The 13,355-nt window shown below is 46.9% G+C and overlaps 1 protein-coding gene across 10 annotated transcripts in view; it reads left to right on the top strand.

The window, feature by feature from the left end:
* The first annotated feature begins 3,812 nt into the window (after positions 1–3,812).
* The window catches only part of BAZ2A (bromodomain adjacent to zinc finger domain 2A), a 1,342,005-nt gene continuing 1,332,462 nt past the window's right edge, over positions 3,813–13,355 (top strand). For 5 of the 10 annotated variants that reach the window (XM_078689113.1, XM_078689115.1, XM_078689109.1 and 2 more), the window contains exon 1: positions 3,813–4,028. The gene's annotated coding sequence lies outside the window, so the exon portion shown is untranslated. Of the gene's footprint in view, positions 4,039–13,355 lie in introns of all 10 variants that reach the window. The other 5 variants (XM_078689114.1, XM_078689110.1, XM_078689119.1 and 2 more) reach the window with 2 other exon arrangements.

Here is a 13,355-nt window from a genome sequence, read left to right on the forward strand (position 1 = left end):
ACAGACCATTCAGGGGTTCAACCTAGAATTCTATTCTCCTCCAGCGCAAGCGTTCCCCCCGCCACCTCTCCATTTTTCCCAACTAGATCACAGTTTCATAGAAGCAGAGGTGGCAGACTTGCTGAGGAAGGGCGCGATCGCTCCATGTCAGAGAAGCCCTCGCGGCTTCTCCAGCAATGTCTTTATAGTTCAAAAGAAAGGAGGTGGCAACAGACTAGTGCTCAACCTCAAAGAATTCAACCAGTATCTGATGTACAACCATTTCAAAATGGAGGGTATTCACATGTTAGCGGATTTGTTACAAGAAGGAGATTGGATGGTACGGCTGGATCTGAAAGATGCGTATCTTTCTATTCCGATTTTTCCTCCACATCGCAGATTCCTACAGTTTCTTTGGAACGGCCGTTGGTACGAGTATTTGGCCCTTCCTTTCGGTCTCTCCTCAGCTCCCTGGTGTTTCACCAAAGTAATGAAACCAGTGGTAGCCTATCTCAGAGAGAGAGGAGTGCGAATGATCATTTACCTCGACGATATCCTGATCATGGCGCAGGATCGGTCTGCTTTACAGCAACAGCTGACCATGACGACTTCGCTGTTGCAACGCCTAGGATTTGTGATAAATCTGAAGAAGTCCGTGGTGACCCCTTCTCAAGTGATAGATTTTCTGGGGTTCACGATCAACTCCCTCACGGCGCAACTGTGTCTTCCACAGGCGAAGTTGAGGGAGTTGAAGAAAGAAATCACGAAGTTACTGGACAGTCAATTGGTCACGCTCAGGACGCTGGCCAGGATTGTAGGGGTCCTAGCGTCATCGATCAAGGCGATCTTTCCAGGTCCTTTACACTACAGAGCCCTCCAACGCCTGAAGATCAGGCATCTTCAAAAGGGTCTCTCGTATACGGACTCGGTCCCGCTTACGGACGAGGTTCGGAACGAACTCCAATGGTGGTTAGGCCACGTGGATGCCTGGAACGGCAGGGCGATCTTCGGGTCGCGGCCGGACGTAGTAATCGAGTCGGACGCCAGCAGATGGGGCTGGGGCGCGCGCTGTGGAGAGGTTTCCACAGGCGGCAGGTGGTCCTCACAGGATCTAGAACTTCACATCAATTGTTTGGAACTTCTGGCGGGATCGTTCGCGGTCCGCACGTTATCCCCGAAGCAGACGTCATGTTGTATCCTCCTGCGTCTGGACAATGTGTCCGCAGTGAGGTATATCAACAAGTTGGGCGGCACGAGGTCGTCTCTTCTTGTCCAAATAGCCAAGGATTTCTGGCATTACTGCCTTCAGAACAGATATCGGTCATAGCGGAGTACATCCCGGGACAGGCCAACCAAGTGGCGGATTGGCACTCCAGACATTTACGGGATTACAGCGACTGGAAGCTGCTTCCCCAGGTCTTCCTCTGGTTGCAGGCGCTTTGGGGTCCATTTCAGACGGACCTGTTCGCCTCCAGGTTGACGTACCAACTTCCCCGGTTTTTCAGTTGGAGACCGGATCCGATGGCAACAGCGACGGATGCATTTCTGCAAGATTGGTCGCAAGGGACCCAGTATGCCTTTCCTCCCTTTCTGTTGATCCCCAGAGTGATGACTCAGGTGATACGGCAAGGGGCGGAAATTGTCATGGTGACTCCGTGGTGGACATCACAAGCGTGGTTTCCAAAATTGTTGCAGTGGAGCTGCGACCGCCCCCGGCTATTACCGGATTTGAAGTGGCTGTTGCAGGGCCCTCGTCAGGAACAGCATCCGTTGCTGTTGGAGGGCAGGTTAACCCTGATGGCATGGAGGCCTTCGGGAACAGTGGCAGCTGCCAGGAATTTCGGGCCAGACTGCTGACTTTATCAAACAGGCTTGGGCACCTTCCACCAGGAAGCGATATTCCGCTGCCTGGAAGAACTGGGTGGATTGGTGCGTGGGACGACACCTGGATCCCGTGGGGGCAGAGTTATCCCAAATTTTGAACTTTCTATCCGAAAAAGCGGCCGATGGCCTAGCATATCATTCTGTCAACAACTTTCGTTCGGCCATCTCGGCGGGGCATGCCCGGGTGGACGGTAGGCCAGTGGGCATGCATCCGGTTGTTTGTAAGTTGTTAAAAGGCATCAGGGTAGCCAACCCTCCCAAACCAAAATATACGGGTTTGTGGGATGTCTCAGTGGTAATTTCATTGCTCAACAGATGGCCGGTTAATTCACTCCTGTCCAGGAAGCAATTATCGGCTAAACTGGCCATGTTGCTTTGCTTATCATCTTGCAGAAGATCTTCGGATGTCAGAGCGCTCGACGTAACAGGTAGAGTGTTTACCCCGGAGGGGGTTTCTTTTCATATTACAGGTCGTACTAAAACATTGTCTCGACATATATCTTATAATGCTTTTCCTGAAAATGAAAAACTATGTGTGGTCCAATGTTTAAAGACTTACGAGGCATGTACGAAGGCCTTGCGGCCGCAGGGCTGTTCCCGATTATTGATTGCTATTCAAAAGCCCTTTAGACCAGTGGTGGCTGCCACTATTGCTAGATGGCTTCGATTCATTATGAAGGAAGCAGGTGTTGATACAAGCATTTTTGGTGCTCATTCAGTAAGAGGCGCAATGGCGTCAAAGTCATATGGTTTAGGATCAAGTATCCAGGATATCATGCGTTGTGCAGATTGGTCCTCTGATTCAACGTTTAAAACGTTTTATTATAAGCCGGTGGGAGATATTACTTCAGTGGTATTTAATCAGCGTTAAACTAGCATAATCTGAAGCCTCCGGTCCTGTAATAGAATCAAAAATTTGCTAGCATTCGCGACAAGAATTTTCAATTCTATTAAGGACACGGAGGCGAGGATTATCCCACCCGGCTTAATGTACTGTATGTATTAAGCTTACCCACCCTTTTATGCAAGGATTACGGTGGTGTTATTTCCTTTATTTCAGGATCTGATAAGAAGTCGGATTGATCGACTCCGGATGTCAGGATGTTACACCTGAAGCTGTTCTTCCACGTTGGAGGATTGTGACTGTTCAAGTTTTGTTGGACTTGTTTCGCCTCAAAGAAAGAGGATGATGGGAGCACGCAAGGGGTTCTTATGGACTGTGCCTATGCTTATGTGTGTTCATGGGTAATGAAGTTTTCTGTTAATGTTTTGTGAAAATATACATTTTCATTGGCTGCTGTGTTTTATGCAGTAAAGATTGAGAAGCATAATCCTCGCCTCCGTGTCCTTAATAGAATTGAAAATTCTTGTCGCGAATGCTAGCAAATTTTTGATTCTCCGCCCACAGTTCCCCTACCTTTTCCCCCACTTCGACCACTGCTCATTACACAGCAGCAGGAGCAGTGATGTGTACCCAGATCCCAAAAATACTCTGAGGCAGCCTTGGGGTGTTTAGAGACATTTGACAACAAAAACTAAGTATTACGGGTATAAGACAGATGTGTAAATAAATAAATCATTAAAAACATAATTTTGTTTTTTCCCCCTAAACTTGAGGGTGTCTCTGGCCATTATCCTGCCCCCTCCATGCGCATGTCGTTTCCTTGGCTATTTCTCTTTTGAGATGCTGCTGGTCCGTTTAATCTGTCTGCCTTCCCTTTCCAGTCCAACAGTCGGTATTGGAGTCTGAGCATGCTGTGGTGCGCAGCATGCAGCACTCAAATATAAATAAAAATTCAACTACTCATAATTTCCACGTGCCCCATCTGGACGGTCTTTGACAGGGTAGTGTGTTGTAGTGCCATGCCATGCTGTGGTCTTTCCTCGCTTTCCATGCCTTTCCTCTCCTCTGTGCTCGTCCGTCTTCTCTTTCTAGGACACCGGTCCGTCTCTAGGACCCCGCAGCCCTCGCCTGCTCCCCGCTCCTCGGTCCGACTTCCTGCTGCGGTGCCCGGACTGTGCACCGCTCCCTCGCCGCACTGCTGCCCCGGGGCCCGGTCTGAGCCCAGGTCGGGTCCGCTCCCTCCCTCCACCCTGCGGAGAATGTGAAAGCAGCGGAGCCCGGGGCAGAGACAGGTGAGAGGCCTGCGGCGGGCTGGCGACAGGTGAGCACAGGTGAGGTCCGTTAGAGAGAAAGTGACGGGGCTCGGATGTGAGGCGGACGAAGGCCGCAAGTGATCGGTCCGTGGATGAGGTCTCGGGATAGCTGAGGGGAAAGAGAAGTTAGGGAGGCCGTTGGATGGGGGGGTGTGGCACTGGAAAGGTACCCACGGGGCCGACGAGTAGTCTGCTAATGAGAAGGTCCTCGGTATACCGGGCACAGGCGAGTGACTCGGATAAGAACACTCGAGAGTCCATGGACTGAAGGGTCATAGGTGAGAGGTCACCGGGGCAGAGGTCCAGAGGCCATTGCGGTGAAGGAATAAGCGAGCTCTGTTGAGTAGGAAAGGAGGGTGAGGCTGAAGTGGGCCCACCAGTTATGGGGAGTTGTGAGAGACCTGTAGGAAGGCACTGGTGAAATTGGGACGCTTGGGAAAGTATGTAAACGTCAGGTGCTGTTCGACTGATCTGCATTCGCATACTTTAGAAATATGTGATCCATTTATTATCTTGCGATGTGTAGACCATATTGAGTACAGCTATTCCCACTATTGATGGTTAGTGTGATGCTTCTGTGAGGACAGTCTTGACTTTGGAATTCAGGTAAGTGACATTTTGGACAGTTTCCCGTACACATGGTAAATCTCAATGACTGGAATATTGGTTGTGGATAAAGTTAGCTCCACGTTAGGTGGAGGTAGGGTGAGCAGAATCTGGGGGTTGTGGGATAGTGCTTAAATTGACAGGTGATAAAACCTTGGAGAGGAATATTGGTGGGAATTCAACAGTTGTGCACGAAGTCATTTGTAGGAGGAAAGCCGATCTGTTTTGCAAGGGAAGGGGCCAGGACAGATATTTACCATTAAGGATGGATGCCAGGTCACATGTCTAGGAGAGTAATGATGATTTAGAAGACAGCAGACTTTGATGGTGAGGATACTTATGCAAATGTTGGAAGACAGGAAGCGGAAGAGCCAGTGCAGATATTGGGGTATATTAATGGGAAACATTACACGTATTGGAGAGAGAGAGAGAGAGAGAGAGAGAATGAGTGAGCAGTGGTGGATGTTTACGAGGGGGTAGGCAAACAGATGTCACGGGAAGCTGGTGCAGATTTTAGTGCAAATGCTGAAATGGAACAGTGTTGAACTGTGCCAGAATTGGTGCAAGGTGCAGACTTTGGAATAGATAGACTTTTGGATGTAGTTGTGAAATGACACTGTGTGTCCTTCAACATTTTTTGGGTTCCTTCAAGCGAGGTTAGCATATTCCAACATAGAAGTGCATCAGTCAAAATCAATACATTCCTAAAGGCGTTTGTTTCTTCCCCATTTAGTGCTTCATTGTTCTCCATATTCTTTCATAATTCAGCACAGAAAGTGATTTTGGCCAATACGTTTTTCACCGTATAAAGGCGTGCAAGCCTTGGGATTTTTCAAGGCTGAATAAGAACAAAAGCACAAATCCCAGTTGTAATGCAAACTGAAACTTGAACGTTTTTTGGTAATAATTAAAGACCCCATTCATAGAAGGTCACCATATGTGATTTTGTGTTTAATTTTAAACTTTCAGTAAAGTAATCGTGATTTGAAGTGTCTAAAACAAGAAAAATAGGGAAGGAAAGAACACAGATATATTTAACCAAAGTTAAGGAAGGCAAAAGGGAAAGTAAATTAATTACAAATGAACGTATGTTGATAGAATGATACTTATTTAGCACTTGCAAGAGCTATAACTAGCAGAGTCTAATAATGGATGTTTACCTGTAGAGTAGTACGTATGCACTAGGTGATTCAAATAATGCCTAGCCTTCTCTGGGCACTAAAGGGAATATTCCTGATGTAGGAATCCTGATATCGAATGCCACAGGTTGGGTTGGAATCAATTAGTGTTTCTCCTGAGATTGCTGCGGGTGTTAAGCAACATCAATAAAGTGATGATAACCTACAACGTTTTATTTTGGAATCTAGTTCTCAACAACCGTTTAAGAAGAGTCAAAGTGCATATCAAATACTTGCAACTTTGAGTCTCTAATCCCTAGGGTCCAGAATGCCAATCAAAAGGGATGTCCCCTTAAAGGTCAGCCATTATAATGGGGAAGCCATTGGGCTAAGTTATTCAAATATTGATGCAGGTCCTATAGTACTAAAAATGTAGGGTTACTCCCCCTCTGGAATGTGATAGTAGTTGCGCCCCAAGGCTAAGTCATAGGGGTGTCTGTAAAAATTAAGCTGTATATTCTTGGTGGATTGTCCCCTTGTTAGCGTCTAATGGACAGTTACGCCCTGCTAACATGAAAACTAAGGAGATGGGCGGAACCGTAACTAAGGATTAAATATCCTGCACCATAGTCGCTGGCATAATATGATACTGGTGCAAGTACAACAGTATTTTGTGTGTTGTGCCCCTGCTGGCATCAAATAAAATAATTTGTCCCCCAACTATTTATCAATAAATCTTTTTAGTACTAAACAAAAACAAACAAGAGTATGTAACATCCTCATGTAAAGGGAAAATGCAAGGCTAAGACGTAGGGAAGCCGGTAAAAGTAATGCGGTGTCCACTCTGGAGTAGCACCCTTGCTAGCGTCTAATAGACAGTTGCACCCCAGCTCTCATGGAAACTAAGGAGACGACAGATTAGAAACTCAGGATTCAAGACCACACACCGCTTACCCGTTTATGATCTATGATTTTCCAAAATAAGTCAGTGCATCCGCTTCATCGGTCATAGTGGCTTCCTAGGCAGGCGCCATTTTATGATGGCCATAATGGTTGTCCTTCATCAGTTGTAACTGTAGTAATCCAGTTATCATTGTCACAGATGGGGGCCCATCTTTAAAGAGTACTCTGTATATTCTCGAAAGTAAAGTCATAAATATCTTGTTCGTGGGGTAACATAAGGGCATGTCCTACAGTGCAAAGATTGGTCAAACTTTCTTATAAAGGTCAGAATGATCTTTGCCATCACCCTAACTTGACTCGTAACTTGCTGCACTTGATGCCAGTGCTTCAGCAATTTTGTGAAAAGAGCTTTTCATAAAATTAATGAAGGACTAGCATCAAGTGTAGCGAGTTACAAATTAAGTTAAGCTGATAAGGATCATTCTGACCTTTGTAACACTTCAATCACGATGACTTTATTGAAAGTTTAAAATTAACCACAGAAATCACGTTTGTGTTGCTTCTGTGAATGGGATCTTTAATTATTACCAAAACGCTGAAGTATCAGTATGCATTACAATTGGGATGTATGCTTTTGTTCTTATTCAGACTTGAAAAAGGCCTAGGCTTGCACGCCTTTATAGGGTGAAACACGTGTTGTCTAAAATCACTTTCTGTGCTGAATTATGAAAGAATAAGGAGAACAATAAAGCGCCTAATGGAGAAGGAACAAATACCTTTTGGATTGTATTCATTTTGATTGATGCACTTTTGTGTTGGAATCTGCTACGCTCCTTTTGAAGGAACCCAACGAATTTTGGAGGGCATACTCCTTGTCATTTCAGTTGTTGGCCCAACCATCATATGAGTGGTCCTGGGTCCTTCAGACCTGAATCTGCAATTACGACAAAAGGGTATTTATTGGCAGGCCATGAATGTTTCTGTACTCTAAATCAATTCAACTGTTTGTTTCTAGTTGTTGGGCAGTTTCATTGTGGAGCGATGGGGAAAAGGTGATTTGGACGAGATATGGAATAGGGGCGCTGTAGGATCTTGCAGGGGAGTACCCTGAGGTCGAAATTTGGTTATGATGCATGTTAGATGGTGTTGATAGATATCTTGAAGGGGATACACTGTTTGGAAAAGGCTAGATGAGATATGTATACAAGTGTGAAATGTGCTGGGAGCGGTTCTTAATGTTTGTGATTGCTACTTTATGATGTGTTGTAGCGGCCCATGATCAACATGCAGTGAGATGGGTTTACTTGACAGAGGCATTGGTGATGGATGTCAGGAGGAGAAGAGGCTCCATGGTGAATACATTGCGCGTGGTGGTATTGTGAATGGGTACAACGCGCATAGTTGACTGCGTGGTTTATGCTGCCAGTTGAGAGTCCCTTGTTGTTGAAGAGTTTTTTGGTTTGAGAGTATGGAGCGTGGCCTGCTGATGAGCATTTGCACGGAATGTGATTTGCATGAAAGGAGTTTCATTGGTAGAGTTTCCAGGTTTTATGATGGTTATTAAGCGTTTCTTTTGTTGTTGCATAAGATTAATTATTATATCTAGTTTCCTGATGAGAGGGGTCTCCTTATGTGATGTGTGTGTGTGTGGAATGCCCTGCGGACAAGTATTTTGTTTTCTTTTCTTTTTATAAAGTATAGTGGTAATCGAGGTTGCCTATTTTAATTAATTTTTTTACATGTTTTTGCGATGTGTATCAGTGGGTTGCATTGGTAGTTATCTGCATAATGTATGGCGTGCGATGCTCATGCCTTGTTGTCATTGGTAGAATGGTGTCTTAAATAGATGGAGGGTGAATTATTTTGTTATTTATTCGCAGGGTATATTTTGGCTACGGAGGGTGCCCTGCTGTTGGTTATTTCTTTGATGTCTGTTTGCATGGTGTGTAGGTAAGGTACCGTGCTGATTTATGGTTGTTTGCTTCATGTGTGGTGTCTATGGAGGTTGCCCTGATGATGGTGGTTTTCATTATGGTCTTGTCCTGGGTTGAAATGGGAATGAAACCAAAAATACATTTTTTTCATAACTTTTATGTATATTGAGGTACATTACAACATATATCTTGTTTGATATTCGTTTTTAGGTCGCGCCTGCGAATGCAGGGGCGAAAGCCCCTGCTGTCGCAAAGCGATCTATTGTTATCATTTCAGTCCTTTTCCCGTTCAAGGACTAGGCAGAGACAACAGACTGTCACGAGCACGCAGCCGGCCGGGATCGGATCAGGTCACGCGCTCCGATCCCGGCCGGCTGTTCACAACACATGCACACATGCACACGCAAGCACAGGCAGGTACGCACACACACAGGCAGGCACACACGCAGGCACAGGCAGGCACACACGCAGGCAGGCACACAGGCAGGCACACACGCAGGCACAGGCAGGCACACACGCAGGCGCACACAACACACGCACAGACAGACGCACGCACGCACGCACACTCCCCCCCTCCCAAACTCACCGGGCTAAACAGTCACAGAGGACGGACTTAAAAACAAAAATGCTGTCGCACTCGCACCCCTTCTTCTGGGAGCAGTGTAGGCCACTTTTACATAGCTGCCAAGGTTTGAGATTGCCAAGTGTGACATTTAAATAATTTCAGTTCAATTAGGAGTGACATTCCAACGAATATGAGTGACACTTTTTGCAAGCAAAATCAAGCAATGAAGACTAGGAAAACATATAAATATCTGCAATTACAACCCATTTGAGAAACAAGACACTTGAAGAAGATGTAAAAACTGCTGGAAAGCACCAGAAAACTAAAGCATCTAGTGCCCCTTTTAAGCTGATCCTACTGTTAACCACAACGAGGACTCAGATCTGCACCACTCATTGACAGTCATTGCCATACCACTACTAACAAAAGGACGCTTCTGTAAATTTCAGCAAAGTCAATATTTGTAAAACAGCCTGTTGAAAATAAAATGTAAACCTGTATACAAAAACGCCGTCATGGAGAGTAGATGCAGTCAGTCAGAGCATGTGCATAACGAGGGGTTGGAATCAATTTAAATGTGCTAGTGTGACTGCTGAACAATTTCAAAGCAGGCCGCCCTCTGCAACAGTCTAACTTTCATAACATAATGTAAGTAATGCTGAGCCCGCACACTGCCCAGATGAACAGGGGGGCTCCTTCACATATTTGTTTTCACTTACAGGCTGTCACAGAGCAACTACACCGACACAGAATAGGAGGTACTGACCACGTGAAGTAATAGGATCGGCAGCGCTGTTGGCGCACTAGCGCTATTAATAAAATGTAAAGTACTGTACACTGAAAAGAGAAATACCTCGCTGACTGAGGCACAACTTACTTTATGAGTAGACTTCAGTAACGTTAATTGTGCAGGCCGCACCTCGCTGCAAAAACTCCCACCTCAGCAAGCACTGGCCCGGCATGATTACAGGAAGGGCTGGTGTACTGCTGGGGAAGAACTCCACAGGCTGCCACAGTCCGTGCGGACGCCGGAGTTCAACTGATCCACCGGTCGAGACCCACGGTCATGGTGTCAGCAGCGCACCGCTGCCATTGCCACTCCCTGTAGCCACTATTTTATTTAAACTACAGCCGCCGCTCCCCACTTGCGCCATAGCGCACTTTGTGAGGCTAGTAGAGCGACAATTCTGTTCAGTTGCACCCACCGTTCTCAGTCGAGTCATGCATTCTCAGCTACCATGAAAGTACGGGAATTACACCCGTGAGTTTTAATCCATCGTTAAATATTATTTCGCCCCACAGTGCGGGCGGCCCGGCCCGGCCCGGATCAGCTTGCTGGGCAGCCGAGCCCCATTCCAGCGCCACCCGCTAACCATTGAGGAGCCGGCCTCCACCTCAAATGTCTTTACAAAATGTATGTAACGCCCTGCGCGCACCCTGTCTGTAGGACGTGACGTCGCGTCCCCACACGGCGCCACGCACAATGCCCTATATATTTAAACTGCGGCAGCTAGGTGGCAGGCAGGGCCCGGATCTCCAGGGCACATCAAATATAACATTGTAGCACTGAGAGCAGTGCACATGACGTCGAATCTTTAACTGCTACACACTGAGCCTGCAGCCAAGCGAAGTCTGCTTTACCCGGGCCGGGCCACAGCACACTTGTGTCAGGGGAGCTGGAGCATGCGCTAGCATCTGGCGTAGGTTAATGCAGCCACTTTCAGCTCTGTCAGGTTAGAGTAAAAATGCGTGACCATGCATTTCAGTGCGGTGATGCGGGAACACCACACTGAAATGCGTTAGCGTCACGCCAAATGCGTGATACTTGGCAGGACTGCTTTTACGTCATTGTAACATCAGAAACCGAAGGCTCGTCAGCTAGGGGACTCCCCGGTTCCTCTTCCATGCCGTGACCACGTCATTCCAGCTCTGACGTAAGGAGCCGCGCCTCTGCTGGCGCCGTGCCTGGGGGGAGGGGGACTGCAAGGGTTAAGTTGACAAGTCAAATGAACTCCGCGGCTCCTGCTTAATGCACTCTTATCCGAGCCCGGCTGATCCGGTCAGCGCAGCTGTTCGCTCAGTTGTGCACTTGGGTGCCGCGTCCTCCGGTCTCATGCAGTAGTCCAAAGAGCCGGTTTCTTTTACTTTGTGTTTTAACCTTTCCGTCTGTCTGTTCTGGTTCCGACCTCTCCTTTGATCCCCAGTATTGTCGGAGTCGGCGCAGGGCTAGTGTGAGGAGGCGCAGGTTCTGAGAACCAAAAACCGAGACATTTCTCTCACAGAAATGCACGGCTGTAATTTGGCATCGCCCAGGGGCCCACGGTGGCTTGATTGACAGCGCTCATCGTCAGAGAGAACGCAGACAGTGGGCGGGCAATCCATTGCACCTTTTACACACACTGCTAGCGGCTGCTAATTCATTCTGCACTACGGCACGTGCAAAGGGCTCTCGGAAAACTGGGTCTGTACTAAATGTTCTGAAATTTGCTGGAGCCCAGAACAGGTGCTGAAAAGGGAGGACTGCCCTAGCAAATGCGTGGCGCCGTCACCCTGGCTTATTTTTTTTTAAAGCAACTGTTGCAGAATAGATAATGCTGGCCATCAGGTGCCTAACGAGCCACTAACCCAGGCAAAACTAACCCAGGCAAAACGCGTCGTCCCTGATTACTCGTCAGTTTCATTGCAGCATCTGCAGAAGTCCGTGCCTTATAATGTGTGGCCTATAGTAATCAGGAGGCCACACTCGAAAGCATGAAGACGCCGTGGAAGCAAGTGCACAGAGAAGGCTTCCACTTACAAATAATGCATGTTTGCACAGAAAGTGACTCGCATGCACTTTGAGGTCTAAATGAAGCTGCAGCAGGATGAATGCATTTCTGCATTAGAGAGGGAAAAAACACATACGAATATCGAAGCTTAGAACTAGAAGCAACATCTGCCTCCCGGCCTGGACAGTGGGTGGCAGCAGACATGCGGCATTAGGTTGGGAGGCGGCACCAGTAAACTCTGCTCCTTGGAGATTGGCAGAGTTCTTTTTGTGCGCTAAAACTCTGTGTACTCCTCCAACGGAGCGCAGTTAAACGCCCACCCCTAGACAAAAGGCCCTGGCTAGAAGCTCGGACCACGACACTGGACGACCTTTCAGTACACAGGATGCTTTGCACAATACAAAACAGTGAGGACGAGCATTAGTTGGACCAGGTCAATTCATCATATAAAATGTATATATAAAATGTCCTAATACATGCATTGGGCCAGAACTGGGAGGACCATTGGCCATCTTGCAGCCCTTGATTACCCACAGCCAAGCGAGAAGGGTTTTGATCTGGCTTTTGTCCTGGTTGAATGCAGCATTGCGACATCATGTAAGTCACCCAAGCCTTATTAACTGAGCTTGTGGCAGAAAGACCCGAGTCTGACACTCGACCACCTTGAGGCAAAAGTTAGAAGAAAACCGGTATCCTTGGCTGTGCCGGTTTGGGCGGTGGTAAAGAATGGGCACTCCATTAATGGAATTTGTTAAGTACATCTGTTTGTCAAGCTGCACCATAAACGTATTATGAATCAAAAGTTAGGGCTACCATCGGACCAGGAAGGCCTTGGATGAAAGATGGACTTAATATGACAACCTTGTTACATGCTTAAGTTAAAAAGAGAATGCGAGAGGTGAGAACTGATGAAACAAGCATTGGTATAGCCAATAGGTCTCGCCTTTGGGACCTTATAAGTGTTCAGCCATGCAACAGTTGATGTTGTTGCACCAAGGATATTGTGCTGGATAACTAAACACTTATAAGGTCCCAAAGGCGAGACCTATTGGCTATGCCAATGCTTGTTTAATTAGTTTGACATTTTGTAGTGTTATGGCTTTTAGCCAGATATAACGTTTGATGTATACAGACAGAGCGTGCCTTGCTGATGGCTGTATAAGGCGGCTGTTGGTTTAATGCATTGTTTGTTTAGAGTGCTCCCTGCTGACAGGCTGCCTTTCTTTACCTGTTCCCACCCCCCACTTTCATATCCTGGGAGTCCTCACGCTGTTGTCGGTCTCTATTTTTTTCTGTCTCCCTCTCTGCGACATCCTGTTTTCAAGCATTATTTTTTCTTTTTCATTTGCCGCATCAGGGATATGGGTTCAGATTTCCAAACGGCTAAATTACGCCTCAAGGGAGCACGGGGAGGTGTTTATTTAGAGTTCTTAATGCGATG

This window comes from Lissotriton helveticus, chromosome 1_1 (assembly GCF_964261635.1).
Source record: "Lissotriton helveticus chromosome 1_1, aLisHel1.1, whole genome shotgun sequence".
NCBI lineage: Eukaryota > Metazoa > Chordata > Amphibia > Caudata > Salamandridae > Lissotriton > Lissotriton helveticus.